The sequence below is a fragment of the Triturus cristatus genome, chromosome 5_1 (genome assembly GCF_964204655.1).
Source record: "Triturus cristatus chromosome 5_1, aTriCri1.1, whole genome shotgun sequence".
Lineage (NCBI taxonomy): Eukaryota > Metazoa > Chordata > Amphibia > Caudata > Salamandridae > Triturus > Triturus cristatus.
The window spans coordinates 465,285,146-465,308,004 of NC_140587.1; the positions used below are offsets into that span (position 1 = coordinate 465,285,146).

At 45.8% G+C, this 22,859-nt stretch overlaps 1 protein-coding gene across 9 annotated transcripts in view; it reads left to right on the top strand.

Moving 5' to 3' along the window:
- C5_1H8orf88 (chromosome 5_1 C8orf88 homolog) overlaps nt 1-22,859 on the top strand; it is a 579,684-nt gene that overhangs the window by 481,165 nt on the left and 75,660 nt on the right. The gene's annotated exons all lie outside the window — the stretch shown is intronic.

A 22,859-nucleotide genomic window follows, 5' to 3' on the forward strand; every position in this document is an offset into this window, starting at 1 on the left:
CGCTCCGGAGCGCCACTCCCGCATTATTCGTCTATTTCTGTGTCCTGCTGGCCTGGCCTGCACCCCAATGCCCTCTCTGATGTCCGGTGGTGTCCAGTGACAGCTTGGCCGATTCTGGGGCTGATTGGCGACTGTAACCGTAGGGAGCTCCGTGGACCGCGTCCTTGCCGGCGGCCTCGTCCGAAGAAGTGCATCGCAGCGAGAGGGCTGTGCTACGCGAGGCCGTGGCTTCGGCCTACCACTCCGGAGACCGCGACGAGGGTCAGAAAGCAACTGGTGACGCTCCGCCCGGGGATCGGAGATTGCGGAAAAGATCCTCTCCTTGGCCCCAGGTGAGACGGAGGCAGAGTGCTTGCGGCGGCGGCCCCTGCAGGGGAAAGGCGAACAGGCCAGGAACTGCCCATGTGAGTAAGGCTGGCAGCGGCCCCTTGGCCTCTACTATGTTTTTTTTTTGTTTTGTTGCATATTTATATAGCGCGAACTTGACCCGAAGGTATTGGAGCGCTTTACATGAGCACCGTATTTACATTACACATTCAGGCACGGGGAGATTAAGTGATTTGTCCAGAATCACAGGATGTGGACGCGGCCTCGAGGCTCAAACTCTGGTTTCCAGCACCAAGGTCGGCAGCGTAGCCAACGGACCACATCCTCTCCCCCTGTACCTGAGGGGGCTTTTCGCAGGCTGGCTCTTGACAGCACGGGGATCTTTGGTGACCCCGCAACCCATCACGTGCCCAGAGTATATAAAGCAAGGCCCTGAAGCTGCTTGACAGGACCCGGTATTGGCGCCTTTCCCTAGATTTTCCCTGCTGGATTTTGGAGGCCTAATGAGAACTGCCAGTGGGACTTTGGTGGCTTGACATCGTATGATCCCCGGCGTGACAGGAGTGTGTTACGCCGGGGTCCTGTGAGATCATTGACAGCACTTGACCAGTGTGGTAACCTACGCACTTGCCGGGGCGCTATAACTAATTGTTACCTGGGACTCCTGATCCCCTTCACGCATTGGGCGGATCGACGGGTGGAGCGGTGAGGACTGTGGTGGAGAGGACGTCTTGGGTGTCGTGAGGGTGGAGGCCCAACCCTGCTCCAGTCCCCCATTGCTGCGGTGTGAGTGTGGGTGGATGCCACTGGAACCATACTAGCGCTTTGAATCCTGTTGTATACCCCTCGCATTGGGGTGCTCCCTGTGAAATCCGACAGGCCGGGTGGAAGATTTCACCGCAGGTGGCGGGGAGTAGCAGCTGCGCCCCGACATCGGGTGGTGCCACTGGGACTGTGATTATGGCGACCGGACGCAATAGCAGGACAACTGCCCAGACTAAGCTGGAGAAATTTGCTTGGCAAAAGTTACAGAGCGGCGACCGGGGAGAGGCGGCTGCGCCGGACGGCACGGCGGAACTCACGAGCAAGGATCTCCTCAAGGCCAGTACGGTGATCAGAATGTCCCTCGAGGTAAGGATTGACACAGTGGCCACAGATGTGGGGCTGATCCGGAAGGACATGAGGAAAATTGCGGAGCGGGTGGGCGCAGTTGAAAGTACTACTATGGAGCTGAATAACAACACTAACCTTCTCAAGCGACAAGTCGCTGAACTGCGCTCATCCCAAGAGGCGATGGCCCTACAGTTGGACGATTATGAAGGTAGAATGCGGCGAAACAACATCCGCATTCTAGGAGTTCCGCAACGTGCTGAGGGGCAAGCAGCGGACCTTTTAGTCGAGGATCTGGTCCTTAAGCATCTACAGCCCGAGGACTCTCTAAATGTTTTTCGATTGAAAGAGCCCACCGTGTGCCGGGTGGCCGGCCCAAGCCGGGTGCGCCCCCTCAGCCGCTCCTTGTTCGAGTATTCAACTTCCGAGACCGTGACATCATTCTGCAAACCGCACGAGCGGCCCCGCCGCTAACCTTCGATAACAGCAAAGTCATGTTCTTTCCCGACTTCACAGTGAGAGTGCAGAAACCGAGACGCAGCTTCCTGGAGGTGAAATGGGCTCTCCGAGACCAAGAAGTTAAATACGGAATGATGTTCCCTGCTGAGTTGAGAGTGGAAGCCAATGGGTAGTTGTGGTTTTTTACTCGCCCGGAAGAGGTCTGGGACTGGCTGGAGGGTTGGCGCACGGTTGAAAAGAAGGAGAAGAAAGGATTCTCGGCGGCTGATGAGGCAGAGGATTGGCGCCAGCAGAGACGCTCTCCTCCACATTCGGACTCTGACTCCCAGGGACACACCGGGGGGCTTTAACCTTGGACGCTGGTAAGACTGTGTAGTATTAATCCTGGTTCCCGAAGGCTATCGAGAGCACTTCTGGACGTGGGCTCAGAATTCCAATTGCTTAACTGTGGGAACACTGACTAAGGTTCTGGTCGGGAGGGGGGGACTACCCTGGTTGGCTGTTTACCATAACTAGTCGCTGTTTAAGAGACTGATCCTGCGCTCAATTGCCTTCTTCACATTGTAACTGGTCTACTCTTTTTTCATGTTTAGTTGCTTGATGGTGGTAATTTTCTATAAGGGGGCCACTGTTGCAGGGATCCCAGATCTGAGACACCGAAGGATGATAGTCGAGACCCGGATTGGGCCGGGTGTTGTACATTTAGTTGGGGGTGGGGTCAGGCCGAGGGCCTGGGAACCCACTTACTGTATATGGACGTTCTGGGAGTGGGTTAGCTCGCGTTCCCTCGAGTTGTTCATGGGTGGGCAACAGGCACTCTGCATGTTGGGGGTGGTGGGCGGTTCTAGTCCCGTTATGCAGGGAGGGGGGTAAGTTACTGAAAATTTGGGTCAGTTTGGGTATGTTTTGTTGGGAGGGTATTGGTAATTGTTTCTTTGCAGCAGGACAAAATGGCATCTTGTATATGTGCATCTTCACTGATTTTCAACTCCGATGCATTGTGTTGTGCTATTACAAACTAGGAGCCACACGGTACGGCGCAGTTGGGGGTTCCATATGTCATAGACACTCCATGTATTCCATTGGATCGCAATTAGAAACAAATGGCTAGAGGTCTGGGACTTAAACTAATTACATGGAATGTTAACGGGTTAGGAGACAAAATTAAGCGAGACATTTTGATGCAATATATCCACTGCCAGGGGCTTGATATAGTGTTGTTTCAGGAAACCCATCTAATAGGTAATGCCTGTATGGCTCTCAGTAGGAAGGGATATCGAATGGTAGCACACTCGGGCTTCACCACGGGGTCCAGGGGGGGTGGGGGTCCTCCTTCGCAAAGGCTGCCCTTATGTGATACAAAATACTTGGACTGATCCGCAGGGTAGACATGCTGCTTGTACGGTAATTTGGGAGGGCAGAGTCCTTAATGTTATTTCGGTGTACGCCCCACTGAGACTGCAACACCTTACATTAACAGAGGTAGGGGCGGTATTATTGAACTTACCTGTGGGTACCCTGGTTATGGGAGGTGACTTTAACTTGACGATGGATGACCAGCTGGACCGATTCCCGCCCAGGCGTGACTTGACACACGGCTCACAACGACGTGATTTTACTAATGTTCTGGGAATGGTAGATATCTGGAGATGGTCGCATCCCCATGACGCACTCTTCACGTTTCAATCCAGTGTACATGGCAGTCAATCATGAATTGATTACCTGTTCACCCATGCACAACACATACAGGATTTTACAGATTCTGCGTGTCTCGCACGGGGAATATCGGATCATTCCCCGGTCCTGGCTGTCTTCGGAGCTCAACGTGCCACACGACCCAGTCCCATCATGATTCAGCCATGGGCATTAAAGATCCTGCGCATCAGGGAACACTTACGGGAAGATACTGACTATTATTTTGATGAGAACATAGGGTCTGTGAAGTCAGCAATTACACTATGGGGGGCATACGGTGCAGTGATAAAAGGGAGAGCATTATCTCTGACGGTGGGTTACAGGGCTGAGCGTAACCGGAGAGTGAGCAAATTGGATCCGGGAGCCTGAGTGCACCACCACGCAGGACCCTGACCCGGACACTCAACAGCGTTTTACGATTAAGAGACAGGATTATAGGCAACTACTTTTAGAGGACGCCAATAGGTGCGCCCTTGCCACCCGTCACAGACTATATGAACAGGGTGAGAGAACCGGAAAACTATTGGCATGGCTCGAGCGTAAGGAACAGTCGGCGAGAAGGGTTCGTGCAATTAAGGGGCCTGATGAAGTTCTGATCACTGACCCCCAGGGCATTGCTGAGACTTTCGCGAATCACTACGAGCAAATGTACGGAATTCCACAATACTCACTTGCACCGCTGGCGGCAGACCTCCTTGCTACGATCGATGTAACATGTATCTCCCAACAGGGTAAAGAGGCTTTATATGCAGATATCTCGGTTGAGGAAATTCAGAAAGCCATTAAAGACATTTGTGCGGGTAAGGCGATGGGCCCTAATGGGCTTCCGATCGAACTGCTCAAACCTATGGCTATAAAGCTCGCTCCCCACTTGCTAAATCTGTATAATGAATGTTATGAGATTGCCCTCCTCCCGGCTGATATCCGCGCGGCCACCATTGTGGTTATTCACAAACCCGGTAAGCCGGTGGAGGAGTGCACATCGTACCGTCCAATATCGCTGATAACCGTGGAGGCCAAAATTCTGGCCAAACTGCTGGCGAATCGTCTGCTTCCTTATCTCGCCGGCTTGGTCCATCTGGATCAGTCAGGATTCATGCTGGGTCAGAATACGGCACGAAACTTGCGTCGAGTTCATGGTGCGCTGGGCCGCGTGGAGACGCTTGAGGAAGAAGGGATCTTGCTTGAGCTTGACGCAAAAATGGCATTCGACACCGTGGCATGGGAATACCTGTTTGCGGTTCTGACCTGTATGGGGTTTGGACCCAATTTGCTTGGGTGGATCAGACTTTTATATACACTCCCCACGGCAAACGTCTCAGTGAACAATCATCGCTCCACTTCTTTTCCCCTTTGTCGGGGTACGAGGCAGGAATGCCCACTATCGCCGCTCCTGTTTGCCTTGGTCCTTGAACCTTTGGCAGTTTGGATTAGGGGGGACCCAGAAATCAGAGGCTTGAAGTGGACGGACGAACATGAAGACCGCATATCTTTATATGTGGACGATATTCTGCTCTATCTCGCCTCACCAGTGTGCTCACTCCGCCGCGTCCTCCATATTTTCCACATATTTGGGGCATACTCTGGTTACCGGATAAACTGGTCCAAATCCCAGATGTACTCTCTCTTGGGTGACCCTCCGCAAAGTCCCCGAGGATACAATATTCCAATGGCGTCCCGGGGTTTCCGGTACCTTGGTATCTTTGTAACAGCAGACGCGACATTATTTTATGAACATAATATTTTGGGGCAGTTGCAAACGTTTTAGTCAGATGTCACCCATTGGAAGACACTCCCCCTCACTCTTCTGGGACGGGCGTCTTTATTCAAGATGCTCGCCCTGCCACGCTTCCTTTATGCCCTGCAAAATACTCCCATTCCGGTTCCTAACTCCTACTTCTTGCAGATCGAGGCAGCAATTAGAGATTCACTTTGGGATAATAAGCCACCGCGGATAGCCATAAATAAACTCTATATGGGATGGTACGATGGCGGTATCGGACTGCCGGACATGCGTCTATACTACCAAGCGTCGCAACTAATCGACATCAATAAATGGGTATTTGGGTCGTATGTCGACCCCAGCTTCTGCACCGACCTTTGGTTAATGGGGAAAGGGAGGCTACAACAGAGCACTATACACAAACCACAGGAAATTACGTCTGACGGGCCCACCGACTCGGACAGTAGAAGTGTGGCATGGAGTCCAGCGGCGGATGGGCTGGCATGGGCATCTAACGAAGGCTACCCCCCTGTGGGAACCTGACATAGTGGGACAGCTGAGTGCTTGTGCATGGTTTGATAAGTGGGACGTGATCGGAATATGCACTGTGGGTGATATGTGGATTAAGGGCAAGAAAGCGCTGTTTGCGAATCTCCAACTCAAATACCAACTAGCACCCTCAGAATACTTCCGCTATCTTCAGATCAGCCATGCCATTGACTCTGCCCTCCCTAAAGACACCCCCCTCCCAGATTCCTCTCCTCTTGAGGACAGACTATTGCAGGACCCAATGGACCGCAGGGCCATTTCCCTCACGTACTAACAGGATAACAGGACTGACCCAATGCAGAAGCTTCGTGCAAGCTGGGAGGTGGATTTAGGGGAAATGGCTGACGAGGACTGGATAGAGGCTCTGGCTTCTTCCCGGGAGGTGGCTGTCCCGATGCGACTCCGGCTAGTCCAGTTTAAGATTCTCCATCTGGTATATTTTGATGCTAAACTGTTATTTAGATTAGGTAGAAGACCAGACACATTCTGCCTTCGATACTGTAACCAAACTGGTACATTCATACACATCCTATGGGAATGCCCCCACATACAACAATATTGGATAGACGTCACCCGACAACTAACAAGGACCTGTGACAAACCCATACAACCCTCTCCCAAATTATGCATCCTCAATATCTGGGATGCAACAGACCTCACACAAGCTGAACAAACGTGGTCCACCATGGGGTGGAGTATAGCTAAACAAAACATTGCCCAGAAGTGGGGGGTGGACACTTTACCACAGTTACGGGACTGGGCAAAAGAAATGGACCACGCTATGGTGGCGGAGAAAACTGTGTATAAAGGAAGAGGATGCCCACGGAAATGGGATCAAAAATGGGGACGCTGGAATAAATACAGGGGTGAATCTGCATTTCACACACGGTGGTGCTTAGAAGGGAGAGACTCGCGGTGTTGGAGGGTGCGTGTTCAGACATGATGGTATAAACTCAGGGCAACTAAGAACAATGATAATTGGTGATTCTTCCAGACCCAAAGATATAGTTGTAACCCTCAGAGTGTCCATGTACCCATTCACAGAATGTTATCCTATGTGCTCCTGTTGGTTTGTGGGTCGCAAAGTGATGCTAAAAATTGTATTCTCTGCCGAGATGCCTATGTAATGTCATCATTTCTGCTGTTATGTTACTAATAAAAATTAACATAACCAGAGATCAGTGGGTGCGAAATATACTAGAAAATGGGTACGCACTATGCTTTTGTGCGTCCCCAAGAGACATTCCTCCGGTAAATTCTCGTCAGCTACATCTAGATCTCCTGCGTCAGAAAGTGTCAACCCTATCGAGAAACAAGCAATAGAAGAGGTCCCTCCTGCACAGAGAGGAAAGGGAGTTTACTCAAGATACTTCCTTGTTCAGAAAAAAGACCAACCGAACAAGTTCAGACCTATATTAGATCTATGTGCTCTGAACAAATACATCAAAAAGGAAAAGTTTAGGCTGTTGGCGCTCCATCAAATATTCTCACATCTACACAAAGGCGATTGGATTTGTTCAGTGGACCTCTAAGATGCGTACTTTCACATTAGATTCACAACACGAAATCGCAAGTTCTTGCGATTCATGGTGGGAACAAGACATTACCAGTTCAAAGTCTTACCCTTCGGCCTAAAATCAGCTCCAAGAGTATTCACAAAGTGCATGGCAGTTGTAGCAGCAGCATTACATCGCCCAAGGCCTGTTTGTGTAGCCATACCTAGATGACTTGCTGTTGAAGGGATCATCTCCTCACATGGTGCAGGAACACCTTCACATCTGCATGAATCTCCATCAACGCTTAGGCCTGCACGTCAATCTGGACAAATTGATCCTTCAACCTACTCAATCACTGTGCTATCTGGGCGCCAATATCCACTCCGAACTCAGAAAAGTGTTTAATTCGGCGGAGAGACTGTCATCAATGAGATACAAAGGCAACATCCTTCAAACTCATCAGCCATCAGTGAGACAGGTGGCTTCTCTACTGGGCTCGATGGCCTCCTGCATTTTTCTCATACCCAACGCCAGATTGAGGATGAGATCGTTGCAGCAAGATCTAGAGGACAAATGGGATTAATCCTCGGGTCAGTGGAATGGCAGAATTCTCCTCTCTCCCGCAACAAAGAATTCCATTCTCTGGTGGCTACAACCACAGAACCTTCTGGTGGGAGTCCCTTTTCACCAACCTTTGCCAGAGCAATCCCTGATCACGGATGCAACACTTCAGGGCTGGGGAGCACATCTGGGTCATCTGCAAACTCAAGGCAGATGGACCAACAGAGAACGGACGTATCACATCAATATGCTGGAACTGCAGGCGGTTCATTTAGCCCTCAAGCCTTTTCAGCCATCAATTCAATCCGGATCGGTCCTAGTACAAACGGACAATACAACCACCATGTATTATCTGAACAAACAAGGTAGAACACGCTCTCGTCCTCTGTCTCTCGAATCCCAGGCGATCTGGCACTGGCTGCTAGCCAGGAACCTATCGATCACGGCAGTCCATTTGCCGGGAGAGCAGAACGTATGAGCAGACGCCCTCATTCGTCACTTCCAAGAGCAAGAAGACAGGGTGCTCAACGACGAAGTGGTGGAGGACATTTTTCATCAATGGGGTCATCCCTTCATCGACCTCTTTGCAGATGATCAAAACAGAAAATGCCACGCCTTCGCATCCAGGTTTTACCGACCAGGAACGAGGGTGAATGCGCTTTTGATAGATTGGTCAGGGACGTTTGCATACGCCTTTCCACCTCACCCTCTCATTCCGAAGGTGATGGCCAAACTCCTGCAATCCAGAATGAAGATGATACTCATAGCACCGGACTGGCCTCGCCAATGGTGGTATCTGGACCTATTGCAACTCTCGGTTCGTCCGCATCGGAGACTTCCGTGCAGGCCGGACCTTCTCACCAAAATGGGAGGGAAGATTTTGCATCCCAGACTTCCCTCGCTCAGTTTAACAGCATGGCTCCTGAAGTCCTGCAGTACGGACATTTGAACATCCCTCAAAGCTGCATGAACATTTTAAGGGAGTCAAAGAGACCTTCCACAAGAACTTCATACTCTCTTAAGTGGAAAAGGTTTTACTTGTGGTGTATCCGTAATGGTTGGAGTCCAGTGAACGGGCAAGAGAAGGTAATCTTGCCGTATCTACTCTACCTGGCCAAATGTGGTTTGAAGTATTCATCCATAAAAGTACATTTGGCGGCCATCACAGCATATCGTAAATCACCTAACCAACCTTCTTTCTTTCAACTTCAGGTGGTCAAGGACTTCCTACAGGGGTTGAAGAAGGTTTATCCCCCTGTTCGACCTCCTTCTCCTCCTTGGGAGTTGAATATAGTCTTGTCTAAATTGATGGGCTCTCCATTTGAACCCATTCATAAGGCTAGATTGCAACACCTTACTTGGAAAGCAGCTTTTCTAGTAGCAATTACATCAGCACGCAGAGTAAGTGAAATAAATGCGCTCTGTTCTAAAGAACCCTATACGGTTTTCCACCATAATAGGGTGGTTATGCGAACTCATCCTTCCTTCCTGTCCAAGGTTGTGTCTGAGTTCCATGTTAATCAGACGATTTCTTTACCCTCTTTCTTTCCCAATCCTGCCCCACTCCAGCGGAAAGGTCTCTTCATTCGCTAGACCTCAAGAGGGCTCTTAAGTTTTATTTGGATGCAACGAAAATCCATTAGAAAAGCTGATCAATTGTTTGTCAAATATGGCTCTGTTAGAACAGGCTTCCCAGCTTCTAAAAGATCCATTTCAAGATGGAAAGTATCTTGCATAAAGTTGGCCTACCAAATAGCAAATAAGCCTCTGTTTGCCTCCCCTAAAGCTCACTCTACTAGGGGCAAGGCTGCTACAGTTGCATTTCTGCACAATGTACCGATGGCCGAGATTTGCAAGGCTGCAACTTGGAAATCGGTACATACGTTTACCAGGCATTACTGCCTGGATTCAAACTCCAGGGCAGATACCCAAGTGGGCCAGGCCTCCTTGAGGAATCTGTTTCCATGCTAACCTATTGAAGTCTGTGTAGGCCTTATGGCTGTTATGTATCTTAATGGTACTTCTGTTTACTTGCCCGCAGGATGAGGAGATGGGCTTGCTATTCTAATCATGTGCTTATGACTATTGATGAGGATCCCCGGAAGAGAATGATAAGTTACTTACCTGTAATCCTAGTTCTCTTCCAGGGGTATCCTCATCAAAGTCAAAAGCAACCCACCCGTCTCCCCGGGCAAGTGAACATGATACATGCAATTCTTTGTAAAATGGTCTGCGGATATCCACAAAGAACATCTGACACCCCTGAGGCATGATGGGAAGCTGGGGGTCATGGCTGCCTTAAAGGCTCGGTGCCAGTTTATCTGAGTGTTTATGTGGGTTAGCTTTTCAGCTTTCTACACTAATGTTTCTACAATGCAGCCCTTGTGCTGGCAATGTTTTCTTTCATTATTTCTTGCAGGATTGTGCTTTCTGCTGTATATTAAAGCAGTTTTCAAAGACTTTCTTTCTCCCTGCTTTATTGGAATGTATTTATGTACATGAGAATTCATTGCAACATTGCTCAGCATGTCTATGGGACGCTGCATTGTGTGTTTTTTATATATATATATATATGGATATATATATAGAGCTACATATATGGTTTTCACATATATGTAATGTGTTTCCAGGTTCCGGCGTGGGCAGGAATATTCATGTGCTTATGACTTTGATGAGGATACCCCTAGAAGAGAACTAGGATTACAGGTAAGTAACTTATCCTTATTGTGCTCCCCAGCAGATATAAAAGCTGCTCAAAATCCATAAAATATGATCATGTCGCCTCTGTTTTTCCTCCCTTAATTAGTCTACTTTGAAATCAGGACTTCTACAGAACCCCATGCACCAAATATAAAGACCTCTACATGAACGTTTCCAGATATCTGATCCAAAGCTAACACTTTTGGGTGCAAAGAGGGTCCTGAGAAGTGAGTACCGTCTAACTGTTTCAACCCCATTTTAATGGGAAGAACTCGGGTTCTCATTCAATTGTAATGCCTGTGGAAGTTGAATGCTCCCCCGACTACCCACTCAAATGAAGGGTACCCCCATAATAATAATTTAAGGTTCCGCAAAGGGGAGCATAGCATTCAAAATACTAATGAAATTCCCAGCTTCGCCTGTATCATTCTGACATGGAATTAATCCAAAATAGGCACTGACCGAGTCATATTTTTAAAAACATTTTTTTGTTTCCTTAAAAATATAGATCATTGCTACCTTTTATATTCTTTATCAATTTTACAATAAAATGTATAACCATATAATTCGCACAGTGCAGCTCACAATTTCATCAATTTAATAAAAACATAATTCTTCATCATCACAAACTCCACTTCTTTTTCACATTCACACCACACATCTGAAGTCAGATACCTGCAACCTCAATAGTAGGTCTACTAATCTCCCCACAGTATTTTTCTTGACAACACAGCATTGAGACCATATTTTATAGTCTTCCTTCGATTTTGTTTCTTAGCTAGGGGTCCCAGGTAATGGCCAACATACGTTTTGGTGGAATAAACTGATATAGACCACCTTCTTCTGGACCTGTGCCCACCTATTTTTCACTCCTTAGCAAAATACATGGGGTTTGTTATGCACTTTAGTAGTGCCTCCTTTCTATTTTGCTTGGTATTTCCAGTATATGAATTGGTGCTTCCCCCTCAGAATCCTGCAGTAGATTACATGAAACAGTGCTCATTTACTACTCCAAAATTTTAGGGCATTTGTTAAAACGGCCTTGCTCCCATTTAAGGCAACACACTTCTAGGGACCACGGAATGTTTATAAGTGTTATCCTTTTTAGGGACCTTTGGCAACCTATAACTTTCTGCCGCTTGCTGAAACAAGCAATTGTCCTCTATACCATTCATGAGTTCAAAGGAGTAATTCCTCAATTACTCCTTTGAATAAGGTGAATAATTCTGACAGTATTTGCACAACCCAGTTGCTCAGATCTAGGATGCCTCAACAGTGTATGAAAAATGGTCCATTTATCAATGTGCTGTTAGGGAAGCTGTACTCTTCTTCTTTTCTATTGTTTCAAATCAAGTGATAACATTAATAAATAAGAGTTAACCACTACTTTTCCAGAAAAAAATCTCAGGACATTGCTGGAAACTGCTCCAAAAAAACATACATTTTTTTTGGGGGGGGGGGCAGAGGGGCACTGGAACATCCCAGGCTGCTCGATTTCTTTTTCCCCCCTTCTGTGAGACACTGTTAGAAATGGGGGGTCTCTAGTTGCCAATGGTTTGCCCCTTTGTCCAAGTAAGGACCCTTCTTCCTAGTCGGGGTAAGGGCGATGAAATGAAAATAGCTTTTATATAGTGCATTGCTACCCAGAAGCATCCCAGCACTGAACAGTGACTAGAAGCACGACACCCTAGGGAAAGAGCCAGGTTTTTAACTGTTTTTGAAAAGTGAGATGGTTGAGCTCCCTACGTAGATCCAGCGGGAGAGCGTTCCAAAGTCTGGCGGCGTTGTAAGAAAACATCCGGCTTCCACTTCTGGCCTTCTTAATCCTGGGAACAACTGCAATACACTTCTAAAATAACCCCTGTTCACCTCCTTGGTAGCTTGGCACGAGCAGACAGGCTTATCCTGGAGGCAGTGTGTAAAGCATTTGTGCACACATACAGTAATACAGTGAAAACACTGCAAATGGATACCACACCAGTTTAGAAAAATATGTGATCTTTATCTAAACCAAACAAGTAAAAAACTACAAAAATCCACAATACAGTAATCAAAATGAATTTCTTAGAAGGTAAAAACAGTTCTGTTCATAGCAAACTACAGATGGAACACTTTCAACTCAAAGTACCTTGGAAGCGTCACAATCATTAACAAAAATATCTGCAGGAAGATGATTCATCGGTTCCTTATGCGCAGGGAAGGTGATGCATTGGTTCCTTAATCCATGGGAGGTGATGCGTTGGTTTCTTACTGCTGGCCCAGTGTCCTTGTAGATTTGGCGTGCCGGTGCGATGCGTGGAGATCAGGGATGCATCGGTTCTCGATGCTGCAGAAACTGGGCTGCGTTGGTTACTGCAGCCACACAACAGGGCCTGTGTCGGAATCGGTGCGGTGATCTCGGACATCAGAGTTCAGTGCATGGGATTCGTCGTGCAGCGATTTCTCCAGCTGCGAGCAGGCTCTGCATCAGTTTCTTCGGCGGCATGGCAGCGATGCCTTGGAAATGGGTGCGGATTCGTCGCTCTTCTCGTGGTTGCGTCTCTCTTCCAGCTTCCAACAGCAGGAACAACCTCAAGAGGCCCAACTCAGTAACAGGCACCTCTTGGCAGGTCAGAACTCCCAGCAAGGAATTTCAGGGGAGCTGGTGGTGAAGTCTTTTTTTCCCTGAGACTTCAGAACGAAAGGCAAGCTCTACTTCAAGCCCTTGGAGATCTTCTTGAAGCAGGAGACACAGCACACTGCAAAGTCTTTATCCTCTCCTTGGCAGAAACAGCCACTGCAGGCCAACCCCAAACAGCACACAGCAAAGAGGCAGTACTTCTCCTTCAGTTTTCTCTACTCTTCGCCTTTGCAGAGGTTCCTCTTGAGTCCAGAAGTATTCTGAAGTTCTGGGGTCTGGGCCTCAATATTTATACAGTATTTCTCTTTGTTCTCTTGTTGCAGAGAGGCTCTGTGCTCAAACAAAACCACTTCCGTACTCTCTGGTCCAGCTTCCCAGCAGGAGGTGGAGTCAGCATTGTGTAAGGCAGACTAGGCTCATTCAGGTGAAAGAAAATCTCCCCCTACTCTAAAGACAGCCAAGGTCTATTCAGCCAAGGCCTGACTCATCCAGGAAAGGCAGACATACCTCAACCCCCCTTCTCCCCGTGGCTGTCTACAGTGAATCCACATCCCTAGTCCCTGTCACTCCAAAGCCAGAAAGTCAATACACAACAGAGGCACACAGGGTGGCAGCTAAGCAAGAAAATACCCACTTTCTAAAAGTGGAATTTTCATACACAGAATGTTAAAATCATCCTTACTAAAAGATGCATCTTTGTATTCTGAATCCAGGCATACTAAACTTTTTCTTCTGATCTTGTCCCAATTGGAAGTTTTATTTATAAGATGTTATAAACAAACTCCCATTCTATCCTATGGGACAAATACCCTTTCAATAGTGAAAAACGAAATTCACTGTAGTTCACTATCAGGACATGTTGCCCACACCAGGACATGTTCTACCTTTCACATACACTGCACCCTGCTCACAGGGGTACCTTGGGCCTACCTTAGGGGTGACTCACAAGTAAGAAAAGTGAAGGTTAGGGCCTGGCAAGTGGGTGCATTTGCCAGGTCGACATGGCAGTGCCAAACTGCGCACAGACACTGCAATGGCAGGTTTGAGAATCTTTTGCAAGGCTTCTTGTGTGGATGGCACAATCAGTGCAGCAGGCCCACTATTGACATTTGACTTACAGGCCCTGGGCATGTACAGTGCACTGTACTAGGGACTTACTAGTAAGTCAAACAAGCCAATCATGGAAACACCAATCCATATTCACAATTTACAGAGGGAGCACTTGCACTTTGCCACTCATCAGTAGTGGAAAAGTGCCCAAATCATCTAGACCAGCAAAAACAAAGTCCAGCACACTGCAATACAGGAGGCAGATGCAGAAATACTGGGAAAAACCACACCAAGGATGCTAGTTTTGTCTGTTAGAGTCCAAAGATACAGTTCAACTAACAACAGCACCAACATTTTTTTTTTTCCGGGTCACATTCAAGATCTAGGCCCAACCTCTGCATAGTCCAGACTGTCAAGGACTGATGCCAGATGTTGGCACAGTTTCTCCTCATAAAGTTGTCTTTACGTCCACGTGTCTTAAGCATTTGCTATTATGAGGTACACCATCAGCGGTCCGAGAGTTTAGGTGGTCTATGCAAGATGTATTTAGACTGGTTCAGTCACGTTTTTTGAGCAGCAATTTGCTCCAAAAAAAGATCTTTAAAAATGCATCCTGCCCTTAGGTGAGTTAGATTCATTTACTATATGTATATACATGAAAAAGAGGAGGTTGCTTATGACGTTGAGACTTTTCAGTACAGTGTGTGAGATAAAGAGTGGGATTAAACCAGTCCCCGTAATGATCCTCAGGAACACACTGACTGAAACTCCAGAAAGATTTTGCGTTGACTTTTCAACAGTCACCGCCTGACAGCATAATTCTTTTTGCTGACTTGTTAACCAGTTAGCCACAAATTTTGGAGTTAATTTTCAACAACCCAGGCCTTGAAGTTGTTTATCTCCAACCCCTACCAGGGCTGCCCATTTGCTAAGCGTGCATGTAGAATGCCAAGGAGCAGCATATACAGAGCAGATAGAGAAGGGAATACAGCGTCCTGTATTTCAAGTAGGAAGTGTGCATGTGCAGTAACAAGTAAGCTATGTTTGTAGGCACTGGGTCACTCAGGACAGCGTGCTGTAAACATTTGTGGTCATCAGTAGGTGCAGGTCATCATTTCTCAAATGTGTGGAATGATTACACCTTTAGATGAGGAGGAGGAGGAGTAAAGCTGATCAGAGGCTGCAATGCTTCACAAACTGCTTTTATTAGACTATTAAGCAATTTAGCTGAGTTCTTGAAGGGGAGTGTCGACCAGGGTTGGTTTAGTGGGAAGTGAGTGATGGGTGAATGTAACCTAGGTATTATGGGGTGGATCAGGATAAGAATTTCTACGAAGAAATGAGTGGTGGGTATGGTTGCTTGGGCATATTATGACGTGGATGAGGTTTGGTTGAAAAGGCAGATGTGGATCAGTGGTGTGGTGAATATAAGTTACAAAAATAGATTAGGTCTGCTGGACTTTCATGGGATTAAGTGGGCAGTTAATATTTGGAGGACATGGATGGACATCTTGGGTACCTTATCTAGAACATGCATGTTGTTTTGTGTCCAGCTTGAGGTTCCCAAATAAGATGGGGCAGTCTAGTGGAGAGAATGTCAGAGAGTGAGTGGAGTTTATTGGAAAACACATCATCAGGGCCAGGCCAAAGGTAGAGGAGTGCAGCATCTACCATGGTGGACAATTGAAGGTAGGCAGTTATATTCTCAAATTATAGAGATGTATAATCAGAAAAAAGAAAAGATTTGCAGTCTAAAGAGGAGCACTGGCATTAGTAGACTGGGAATTAAATTACTCCATCTTGAAAGTGTTTTTCATGCACAGACTTTGTATTCCATAGGCATGTCGAGAGATTCTGGGAAGTAGATTGTTGGTTCAGGGCATCACTTGCTTTGATTATAGTAACTTGGGAATAATGTAGAGAAGCCAAGTCATGTTGGTAAGAGTAAAAATGATTAGAGAAATGAGTAAAATAACATGATTCATGGCAGGAAAGCCTAGAGTAATCACTAAGGCAGTATAGACTCAGAGGCATATGGTATAGTGATGCAGGTAAGGGTGGCAGAAGACCTTGAGGGGTTAGTAAAGTAGGCTTACTGTGTTCAGGGTTAAAACCTGGTAGGGGAATAGAGTTGCTAGTAGAGAAGGTGTCTCTGCGCGAATGGTGTGACCAGAAATTGAACGAAAATAGTTTGGGTGCGTATGCACCCTCACTCCATTTTGGTATAAACGATTTGGGACAGGACAGTAGAAGGCTAGAGGAAGCTCGTTTTTTAAACATTGTTTTATTGAAACACACATTGAAATAATGCCCAGTAAAATATTAAATGACTTGATAATTGGACACCAAGTCAGATTAATGGTGTAGTATAATTTCCTGGGTCGATCGAGGGACTTAATAATTAGCAAATCAGTCACCCCAAACAACTGGTGCTGCAGAACCAAACCAGATCTGTAATGCAATAAGCAGAAATAGAATGTTCAGTACATACTAATTAATGGTTTGATAGAGCATGGTAACTAAAAGGTGATTCAAGCATAGCCAAGGGAACAGTAAATTCCAAGTTCAGAAAATAAGTAAGTTAGTGGAGAAAAATCTATAGGTGTAAGCTTATCTACCAGTATTTTTTGGGTCAACAAACTGTGGCTGTAAGAAGGTGCCCAAAACATAGGTGAATCTAGCAGAGATATCCCACTTTAAGAGAGATTCTCCATTGCTCTCAAGTGTAAAATCATACTGTACCACGCATCAACCACCAGAGTTTTGGGTGTGTGAGCTAGTATGAACATCTGAGAAATCGGTGATTAAGCAGGTGAAGGAAGACCAAAGGATCATCTGATATGGAGGCCCCAACAGGATAACTAGGAGGAAACTGGTCATAGTTTTAATATTGTATAGCACCTATGCCCGCGGGAAGACCCTTTCTCTAGTCTATATGGTTGAATACATGTCGGTTGAATACGAATTCATTTAGGCAGCTCATGAATGGGGAATAGTCAGCTTCTGAAGTTATTGTATTCACTTGTAATTTACATTAAATTTTGTTTCCACAACCTCCTACATACCACCTTTATATCAGTCAATGTCAATCTGCCTGCCTATACAAGACCACTTCCCTGGTGAATTCGATACGACGCCTCCTTATTAAAGCATTAAGCACTTCATCCTTGAAATTAATTATTTCTCCAACATTGGATCTTTTATATATTCACATGCTTGAATCATTCCCCGTTGTCAGGCTGGCAATCCCTGGTACATTAAAATAGCAGAATAAAGTGTAAAATATACAGTATATTATGTAAAAGGGACACAGGCCTGAAACAATATAGTATGTTTGGTAGCATATCCATCGCATTGTAAAGAATACAAACTTCAGCCAAAGAGGTGGAAGCTTAATCACCCCATCTCCCCATAGATGCCACCATAGCTCAGATTTCCACTGCAAGTCTTGTGTGAGGGAGTTACCTGTCAGAGCTCTGCTCTAACCTTTCAGTGAACCTTAAATTGCTTCCATTTGGGTCTTCACTGTAATTGAACCAGCACTATCTTCAGCACTACTGTACTATGACTTTTTTGGGAGAAGACTTAAAATTTCTGGACCAGGGAGATCATTTGGTTTAAAAATTAACTGTCACCAACTGTCACCATGGCTGACAAAGAGATCACTTTTTAAAACCTGTTTATCTTGTGGCAGCAAGACAATGTACATTGACCCGCGTTCTCAGTGTATTTATTGTCTTTATCCTAAACAGAATGTAAACTTTGTAAGTCTTTCTCAGCTAAGACGCCTAAGGACAGAGAAACTAGGCTGGCATTATTTCTTATGAGCGAAGAGAGTGTTCCTGCGTCTAAAGGAGATGCCCACTCTTCAGGGGAAGGTTCCTTGAGAAGTGCTCCTCCACTTACTTCCATGAAGGCAGCGCACAAGAGGAGACTTCTACATTTTCGTGAGCATGACTAATTTGGCACAGCGCTTGCAGCCATCTCCACTACTGACAAACCAGAGTCTAAGAGCTACATAGAGTAAAAAAAATAAGAAAATATCTTCAAAGGAACCCTCTTCAATTATGAGACTGTCCACTCTTGAACTCCATTGTCAACGACTGGCATTCCATAGACTTTGAGCATACTGTCCATGACGATCACCATACCGTCTATGACGATCCCCATAGCGTTGACGATGGATTCACTGTCCACAGCATCACTATTGAGAGCCACGCAGCCACTAAAAGACATAGGAGGATTTTGTTTTTCACATTTAAGGGTGAATAATGTACCTTCATTGCAGTCAGATCAAGAAGAGGAGGCTAGTGACTATGCCTCGCTGACAGCTTACAACCAACACAATTGGATGTGAGACATGTCCCAGATTTTGAAGAAAATGCAATGGATGATGTGTCCTACAGTGAAAATGTGTATCAACAGGATACAAGTCTGGCAGTGTTCGAAATAATGTAAGGCAGAAACCACCAAAATGTTAAAGAGAACCAGATGTGGTCCAAGTGCTAATAGCCTTTTTATAATCATTGTAACAGATGATGGATAATTTTAATAAGTTATTACTGCAGCATCCAACTTATAATCCTAGCATGGGGTTTCCTGCTACACTCATCCTCCCACCTCCTCAACCTGCTCCTTTACTCGTTTGAAATCCTAGGTAATCAACATCATCGCTACCACCTCCTTCAACACCAAGGGGATCAGTCCATGGAGAAAATATGGATATTGTTTATTCTAATAGTTCTGCATATTCTGTTATAGAAGAAGAGCTACCACCAGCCGGTGAGGGAAGAGAGGAAAAAGGGTGAGTATTCATTGTCCCAAGTGGAGATAACGTGCCAATAATGCTACAGATGATCTCTCTAAATTTCATTCATTGATTGAAAGAATGGCCAAGAAATTCAACCTACCAATGACCTCTGTAGATCAACCATGCTTTCTTTATAGCTTTAAACAGCAACCTTGGAAAAACCTTAAGTCCATACCCATTCTTGATTATGTCTGGTCAGAAGGTCTAAAATTAATGAAGATACCTGCTACTGTTCCAGCTGTGATACCTTGTCTGGAAAAGAAATTCAAGGGCCCGGATTCAGCTCCATCTTGACTGACTGGTCATACTTGAGTTCATTCAGTAATTGCTTCAGCAGCTCAGAGAAGAACTAAAACCCTTCTAACTAGTCCACCAGACAAGGATAGCAAACATATTGACAATCTGGGCCAGAGAATTTCCTCTATGGCTTCAACATCGATTAAGACTGCCAATGCCATGGTGATTCTAGATCGTTATGATGGCATGATTTGGCATGAAGTTACTGTATTACTGGAATTTATTATTCCTGAGGATAAGAGTGGAATGTCGACAGCTATCCTAAAGGAAGGAGAAATAACTTCTTTCATTATTGATGCAGCTATGGATGCTTCAAATAAAGGTTTTTGCCAGTTGGCAGGAGGTACTGTACTGAGGAGACAAGGCTTTTTAAAATCAATAGCCTTTCGTACTGATATCCAATCTAAAGATAAGACCTGCCTTTTGATGGTCTAACTCTTTTTGGTAAACATGTTGATGAAGCTTTGCAAGCCCTTTAAACTAACACTGACACATGATGGGCGTTAGGACTGTTGAGGTATCGTAGATTTGGGATGTCAACGTGGATCATGAAGATAACAAACTTTCCGAGCAAGATTCAGCCAATATGTTGTTAGGGACAACCTTCTTATCCTCAAAGACATTTTGGTTATACTCAAGGATACTACTTCAATCGAAACCAAAGGCAGACTTACGGTAGGTCTTCAGGAAGGAGGAGAGGTTCCTCACCAGCGCATATTAATCAGTAAAGAACTTGACTCCCAGCCAGTACCCCGTTTTCCATCTGGTACTCAGAAGCTGGGGGGAGGGGGATTTCCATTTTTGCTCCAGCATGGAAGTACATAACTTCATACAAATGGGTGATACAGATTGTCTAATCGGGCCATATGTTGGAGTTCATACCACCAGGAAAGGAACATCATCTTCATGTGAAGGGGCTGCAAATGGAAATTCTCATACTTCTCTTCAAAGCAGCCATAGAGATTTTCCCCAAATCGCCATGGAATCAAGGTTTTTAATCCAGGTTCTTCCTAATCAAAAAGAAGACCGGTCAATGGAGGCTAATACTGGATCTGAGAAAGCCAAACAAGTTTGCAAGAAGTCCTCCTGATGATGCAGGAGGGGATTTTTTTTTACCTCTCGTGATGCATACTTCCACATACCCATTCATCGAAAATACAGAAAGTGCCTTCGATTCTCAGTAGAGGGTCAGCACTACCAATTCAAGGCACTCCCTTTTGGACTCAAATCAGTGCCAAGAATATTCACCAAATGTCTTGCTCCAGTTGCCATTTATCTCAGGAGAGGTGGTTACCAGGTACTTCATACTTCCTCAAATGCTTGCATCAGTCTCTTCCAGATTTTGAGCAGGAAAGTCATTGTTGAAACACCAAACAAAGATCCAAATTCAAGGAGCAATACTCGACACTCAGTTGGGAAAAGCCTTTCCCTCGGCAGAAAGTTTGAGAAATATACACACAATGGCAAAGGCTATTGCAGGAAAATGATCAGTTACAATGAGGCAATACAAGTCTCTAATAGGCCTGATGACATCATGTATAGGCCTCATTCCATTTTGCTGGATTTGTATGAGACCCGTTCAGCAAGAGCTGGATTTGCAATGGAAGCAGATGGAAGGATCATGGGAAGATATGGTCCGGGTCACAAGGCGCTTGAAAAAAGCTCTCATGTGGTGATTCTAGCAAACCTAAATGCTGGTCTTTCTTTCCTGCCAATAACAGAGAGGTTTTTATTCACTGCCGATGCGTCCCTGGGCGGATGGGAATCTCACCTGCAAGAGCCTTCAACCAGAGGCCTCTGGTTGGACACAGAGAAGAGGCTCCACATCAATGTGTTAGAACTCTGTGCCAAAAGCTAGGTGTACAAGTGTCCCTCCCCCCCAATATTGGCAGGTCAGTCCTAGTCAGAATCAACAACACAATATCCATGTTCTACATACCCAAACAAGGAGGAACACAGTCCAAGATCCTTTCAGAAGAAGCTCAGCTTCTGTGGAACTGGGCCATTTCTCACAGGATTTACATTTCAGTGGAACATCTGCTAGGCAGACAGAATGATCAAGTGGATGCACTCACCCGGCAATTTTAGGATTGCCACAAGTGGGAACTGGAACAGAAACACGTGGATTACATTTTCAATCAGTAGGGTCCCTCCCATATTTGATCTATTTGTTATTTCCACCAATAGAAAATGCCTGTGCTTCTCAAGCAGGTTTTGGCATCCAGGAACGATAGGCAATGCTCTTTTGATCAGTTGGTCCACAATATTTGCAAACGCCTTTCCTCCTTTTCCCCTGATCTCCAGGGTGTTGAAGAAGGCAAAGATAGACCATTGCATTCTGTTCCGGCATGGCCTCGCCACTACTGGTACAGTAAACTGCTGCAGTTGGCAGCACGTCCAGCCATTGCTTGGAAGATGCATTCCAGGATATTGTCCAGACATCATGGAGAGATTCTCCACCACGATCCCAAGTCTCTTTACTTGACAGCATGGTACCTGCCCTCCTAGGATTTGGGCATTGGGATCTATCACAGCAGTATAAACAGACTCTAGTGCAGGCTCGAGCTCCAAAGCCTAACAAGATGTACAGCGCTAAAGGGAAGCGTTTGTGTCTAGTGCGGGAAGGATGGTCATCATCCTCTTCAAATAAAACAATTCTCTGATCCTTCCATATTTGTTAAGTTTGGCCAAGAGTGGTCTCAAATATTCTTCAGTTGGGGCCATCTGCTGCAATCAGAAGGACTGACACATCTATTTCTACTGTTTTCCCAAAGGATGATTAAACAGTTTATGACATGCTTATTCAGAGCATTTCCACCTCTTTGATGGCAGCCGGTTCCATGGGAGCTTAATATAGTCTTCGGCCAGCTGATCTTACCTCCTTTTGACCCTATACATGCCGTCTTAGAATTTTTCTCAAGGAAAACAGAACTACTCTTGTCTCTGGCATCCACTAGGAGAGTGGGAGAGATTCAGGCATTGCCCATCAAAGAGTCTTTTCTCCTGCACACAAAGGAGAAGGTGAAACTCCGAATCAATCGTAAATTCATCCCTAAAGTGCCTTCTAACTTCCTTATAAGTGAGCCTGTCATTCTTAGATCCTTTGTTTCCAATCCTCAACAGCAGAAAGATCATTACATTCCCTAGACTTGAGTAGATATCTGAAATTCTTTTAGACAAAACAAAGAACATACGCACAACAAACCAGCTATTTGTATCATTTGGTCAACCATGAAATGGACAAGCCCTATCCAAAGAGGGGATAGTTTGCTGGCTCTGAGCCTGTATTGCTTTCTGTCATGCCAAAGCCAAGTATACTCTTCAGGGAAGAGTGAGGGCACATTCCAATATGGGCACGGCTTGAACCGCAGCACTCTGTGCTGGGGTGCCTTTGAAAGACATCTGCCATGCAACCACTTGGAGGAGCAGGCATATGTGCATGAAGCATTACTGCCTAGACTT